Source organism: Chelonoidis abingdonii, chromosome 13 (genome assembly GCF_003597395.2).
Source record: "Chelonoidis abingdonii isolate Lonesome George chromosome 13, CheloAbing_2.0, whole genome shotgun sequence".
Taxonomy (NCBI): Eukaryota; Metazoa; Chordata; order Testudines; family Testudinidae; genus Chelonoidis; species Chelonoidis abingdonii.
In genome coordinates, this window is record NC_133781.1 from 1,318,074 (window position 1) to 1,324,204 (window position 6,131).

Here is a 6,131-nt window from a genome sequence, read left to right on the forward strand (position 1 = left end):
TTGTCATAAACAGATAGTAGGAGTTAATAGAACAGAAGTACTTTTTATCTCTTTTGACCATAAAGGGTTAAGAAGTTCAGTAACCCTGGCTGTCACCTGACCAGAGGACCAATCAGGTGACAGGATACATTCAAATCTTGAGGGAGGGAAGTTTTTGTGTGTGCTGTTAGTTTTTGGTTGTAATGTAACCAAAGTTTTCAAAAGCCCCTTTCAGAGGATAGCAATTAGACTCTCTTCTTTTGTCAGACAATCCCTCATAGTGGGAAAGAAAGGGTTTTAGTTCAGTTGATGGCTGTGACTGTGGTTTCCTGTCTTTAACAAAAGACTGAACACAGCAGATAGGATGGCAGTACAGCTTTTCTAGATCTCTGGATAAGAGGTGGCTGCTCAGTCTTAGCATCCAGGACAAGTATGCTGCTCTAACTCATTAGACCCCACTCCCTCCCACAGCTGGGACAGAAGCCAAGAATCCTGACTCCCAGACCTTCCCCAACTCTTCTCCACAGCTGGGGAGAGAACCCAGGAGTTCTGACTCCAGTCCTCTCTACTACCTGTCTCTGCAGGGCGGATAAAGGATCTAGCAGCAGGACAGATTGCTTGTAGGTGAACTGGTTTTGTGTATTTATGCTGTAGAAAGGGGTTCTATCTCTGGCTCCACAGAGAAGTGCATGTAGCTGGGTCTGCATTTCCTGACTGATCCGCACAGCATCCACTGACAGCATCCACCTCCTGGTTTGTGGGAAAATCACTGGACAAGTGTGTGTGACCAGGGAAGGGAAGCCTGAGAGAGGCAACGGTGAGGGAAAGCGTTTACTTTCCTTGTGTTAAGATCCAGAGGGTCTGGGTCTTGAAGTTCCCCAGGCAAGGTTTTGGGGGGACCAGAGTGTACCAGGCACTGGAATTCCTGGTTGGTGGCAGCGCTACAAGTTCTAAGCTGGTAATTAAGCTTAGAGGAATTCATGCTGGAACCTCATCTTTTGGATGCTAAGGTTCAGAGTGGGGAATTATACCACGACAAACCTTGTTCAGGGTTTTGCGTTCAGAGACCTCAACCGGCTCAGTCCCATGGGCAAAACCCTAGAAAATTCATGCCAAAGTCTGGAAATGTATTGAATCGGATGCACCAGATGAAAAAGAATTTCAACACAAGACATACATCAGTTAGAATCTTCCATTGGCTGAGACCTGAACGTAACCCAAACTTTTCAAAAGCCCCTTTCAGAGAGGATAGCAATTAGACTCTTTTCTTTTGTCAGACAATCCCTCATAGTGGGAAAGAAAGGGTTTTTGTTTAGTTGATGGCTGTGACTGATGGTTTCCTGTCTTTAACAAAAGACTGACACAGCAGATGGGATGGCAGTACAGCTTTTCTAGATCTCTGGATAAGAGGTGGCTGCTCAGTCTTAGCATCCAGGACAAGTATGCTGCTCTAACTCATTAGACCGCACTCCCCTCCCACAGCTGGGACAGAAGCCAAGAATCCTGACTCCCAGATCTTCCCTACTCCTCTCCCACATCTGGGGAGAGAACCCAGGAGTCCTGACTCCCAGTCCTGTCTACTACCCTGTCTCTGCAGGGCGGATAAAGGATCTAGCAGCAGGACAGATTGCTTGCAGGTGAACTGGTTTTGTGTATTTAGTGCTGTTGGAAAGGGGTTCTATCTCTGGCTCCACAGAAGTGCATGTAGCTGGGTCTGCCTTTCCTGACTGATCCGCACAGCATCCACTGACAGCATCCACCCCCTGGTTTGTTGGAAAATCACTGGACAAGTGTGCGACTTATTCCCTGGTGGGTGCTCTGCTCAGGGAGGCAGCTCCTCCTTATCCAAGCATCCAACCATTGATCTGAATCCTCAGAGGAGATTGGAGAAAAGACCCCATCCCTTTGTCTAGGCCTTGATCTCTTTTCTCACCTCTCCTCCTCCCCTGAGCTGACTGGCCTGTACACAAAGACCTTCATGGCCACCTTACAGATCCCCTGGCTGGAGAAGGTGGAGCACGAGTGCCAGCCGGAGAGAAAGAGCACATGGGTCCTGCCAGGAGTGGATGGCACGGTGCAGTACCGCCAGCACAGCCAGAAGAGCAGGAATGTTGATGAGGGCAGGAGCACCTGGTGCAGGATGGTGACTCTGGTGAACATCTTGCCCAGGTGGCGAAGTAGCATCAGTTTAACATGAGAAGAGGGAAGAAGCCCCCAAACTATCCATATCTGAGAATTAAATAGAGAGGGGGCAATGTTGATGGGGGTTTTAGATCAATATTCAATAAGAGACAATCAGAGGGATTATATATTAGGTGTATGTCTGGTCTGTGCTGGCTGGAGCTGATGATTCTCAGAAGCCCAGATGGCTCAGTCTTCTCCAAGCAGAGCCAGCTTTGTTCATGGATGGAGCCAAGGAAGGACACAGTGCAGTGCCTAATACCATCTGCCGGGCCTTTTCACACTCTTCTGCCTTCTGGGGCTCCTGGTGACTGACTCTGGTTTCCCAGTCCCAGCACCATGTGGTGCTGATCAGGCATGATCAGAGAGATTAAAATGCAAACCTCCTAGATGGGAAAGGCTCCATATCCCATTGTCTGCCCCCCAGAGCCAGCCAGTCTCCCTGACCTAAGACTGGATTGGAGCTGCTGCCCCACAGAGAACCAAGCCAGCCAGTCCCAACTCATTTCTCTGGCTCATCGTTTTTCTCCAGAATAGCCTCCCCAGCACCCTCCTTAGGGGCCCCTGGACATCCTGGTTCCTCAGCGTGTCAATCAGGGAATTGAGTATGGGGGCGATGATGCCACAGCAGACAGAGACCATCTTGCCCCAGTCCTGCGAGTAGCTGGATGGAGGCTGTGGATACACGGAAATGGCCACGACGTAGAAGAGTGACATCACAGCCAGGTGGGAGACGCAGGTGCTGAAGGCCTTGAGCTTGCCCTGGGCTGAGTGAATCCTCAGCACTGTGGTGACAATGTAGCTATAGGAGACCAGGATGAGACCCAGTGGCACCATCAGGAAGAGACCATTGACAGCAAATGCTGGACCTCATTGGCAGAAGTGTCGACACAGGACAGCTTGAGCAGGACCAGCACCCTGTAGAAGAAATGGTTGACCCAGTTCCAGCTGCACTGAGGCAGCTGCATGGTCAGAATGGTCTGCAGGATGGAGTTGCCAAAGCTGCACAACCATACAGTGGCTGCCATCTGCAGGCAGAGGCAGTGACTCATGATGGTTGTGTAGTGCAGTGGCTGGCAGATGGCGAAGTAGTGGTCGTAGGCCAAGAGATCCAGCAGGAGGCACTTGGTGCCAACAAGCAAGAGGAAGATGTAGAGCTGGGATATGCTGCCTGCCCAGGTGATGAACTGATGGGGGCTGCAGAAGTTCACCAGCATCTGAGGAACAGTACTGGTGATGTAGCAAAGGCAGAGCCGGCATTAGACCTATTTCACCAACTCCCCCGAATTGGGCCCCGCGCCTAAGAGCACCCCGCACCCAGTGAGAATCCCTTCCCTGGCAAAAGACACCTTTTTAATTTTTACTCACCTGGCAGTACACTAGGTCTTCAGTGGCACTTTGGTGGCGGGTTCTTCGCTCGCTCTGGGTCTTCGGTAGCACTTCGGCGGTGGGTCCTTCGCTTGCTTTGGGTCTTCGGTGGTGAGTCCGTCACTGCTGCCCAAGACTTGGAGTGAGTGACAGGACAGATGATTAAACATGTTGCAGGAGCCCATTTAAAGTGAAGTGGGCAATAAACATGAAGTGGGAAATTAACACCTCTGCAGTTGTCAGATAATGGAAGATAAGTAGACAGCCAGGTGGGTTACAAATTGCTGTAATGGGCCTATAATGGTCCCTCACTCCTCCCCTCAGATGGAGGCCACTCAGGCTGATCCTTCTTGCCAGGGCCAGAGTCCGCAGGACAGCCTCAAGCCCACAGTAGGGCTGTGCAATCAATAGTTCTAGTCAGGCTTTAGCCTGGTTTTGGGTGGCCCAAGCTGGCAGCCCTTAAACAGAGTCTATGAGGGCTGGCTTCAGCCTGGGCGGGGCTCAGGCAGCCAGCAAACAAACACTCTATAGGGTAGCTGGTCAGAGAGGCTCCTCTTCAGGGCTAGGGCTTCTCTGAACAGTGTAGGGAGCCAGTCACCCTGGGGTGGGGTGGCAGGGGGACATGGGCCAACCTTACTCCACCATGTCCCTGCCCAGGGCCCTGACAGGGGCAAGATTGTCTGCTCCTGGGTTGGTGAGGATCCAGCCCCAATATGCCAACTGAGCCACCACTGGCTCTGCAGCCAGCTGCTCCATGGCTGCCCCAGACAACTTCCTGCCAGCCTGGGGTTTGGTATCTCTAGCCTCCAGGCCTCTTCTGGCTCTTCAGGGTATACGGCGGCAGGCACGCCAGGCCAATCCTTGTCAGTGTCTGAGGATCAGGAACAGTCAGGCAAATGCTCCTCTTGCAGATGTGGCCGAATAGGCAGAACGTCTTTCTCCTCCACCGGCTCTCTCTCAACTGTGCTGCAGAGCTGGCCTTTTATACTTCCTGCCATGCCCCGATACTCCGGCTAGGGTGGCAGGGCAATCTAGGATCCGCCCTCCAAGGGAAGTGTAATGGTGCCTTGCTCTCCCGCTTGGCAGGAGGCCAGTCAGCCTCACTACAGGGCCATAAAACCAGAGTCTCAGTTAAGTCCAGGCTTTTCAGTGTCCAGAATGTCACAACCCCAAGGAGCCCCTCACTCAGGGGGTCCCAGGGGAGGCAGATGAGTCTTGTATGTTGCTAATGCAGGTGCAGGCAATGGAAAGCTTGTCAGGAAGGGTCAAAGGTGTGAATGTGAAGTGAAAGATTTTTTTACAGGTTGCAAGAGGTCAAAGAGGGAGAGAGAGAGCAGAGAATGGGTTAACTCAACACTTCGTCTACCTTAGTCCGAAGATAAGACACTGACTCCAGCTCAAGCCACAGCACACATCTGATTCTCGGCTGCCGGCCAAGAAAGACGGAGACTTATTCCACCCCGACCAGCAGTGAGAAAGGAGGATTCAGCTGAACAGAACTGCAGGGGCTTCAAAAATGAGCGAGACAGTGAAGGCCAATGATGGAGGAGGGGGGACAACCGTTTTCGCATCCCTGAGGCTGGTGTGTTTTGGGAAAGCTGAGAAAACCATGGAAGGCCAGTTTGGACTGGTACAAAGAGCACCAGGAACAGAGATCTCTAAACGAAACTCCCCAAAAAGAACCCAAGACTTAAAAACCCTCCTGGGAGCCAAAGCAAATTAGAGATCAACAGCGCACCCTGGATGACCCGTGCATGGGAGAAGAATTCCCATCCACCCTTCTCCCTCTTCTTATGTTATACTCAGGCTTGGCCGACCTCAGGTAGCATGAGCTTGAGTATGAAAGTGGGTTAAGGCTGAGGCACTAATGCTTTCTTTCTTCCTCTGAGTGACGTGGGAGCATTCCCAGCACTCGCCACTGTTTTTTTATTATTTTATTCATAAAGCTTTAAACTTTAGTCACTTGGTGTGCTCCTCCATCTCCTCCCCTAAGATCCTGCGGCCTCAGCCTGATCACCTGACACTCCAGGCAGATTGGTAACATAAATCTGTCACAAGAAGACTTAAGAATTTAAGTTCTCAGGCTCATCTTTTGAAGGTGTTGTGCAGCTTTCTTTTGAAACCTCCAACATAAGTTGGTCCAATAGAAGAGATTACCTCACCTACTTTGCCTTGCTCATATCCTGGGACCAACCTCACTACAATACATCAAACAAGTTGTCATGAAAAAGCGCATCTGTGGCAGTTGGTGGCAGTTCTACGATATGCATGCCAAGGGATAGGCAATGAGATAACCTACCTATAACAGAAATTTCTTCCTCAGCGTAGACAGTTAGAGGCTAACTTGTACCTGAATCATGAGAACATATATTCTTTAAACATTTGAATTCTCGATAGTGTATATGATGAGGTAATTTCAACATGCAATGACCTTCTCAGAAACTTGAAAGAAAAATGCTTTTAACTCAAATTGTAACCTTAACTCTGACCTTAAAATAATTTACAAATAAATTTAGAAATTTTTTAATCAGTCTTATGAACTGTCATGCATCTTATTAGTAATTTTTGTAGCAGTCATAAAAACATTGTATGTCATTGTGTTA

General features: G+C 49.9%; 1 pseudogene; it reads right to left on the bottom strand.

Annotated features, from left to right (window-relative positions):
- Positions 1–1,908: 1,908 nt before the first annotated feature.
- LOC116825815 (olfactory receptor 2B6-like) lies at positions 1,909–3,428 on the bottom strand (annotated as a pseudogene).
- Positions 3,429–6,131: the final 2,703 nt, after the last annotated feature.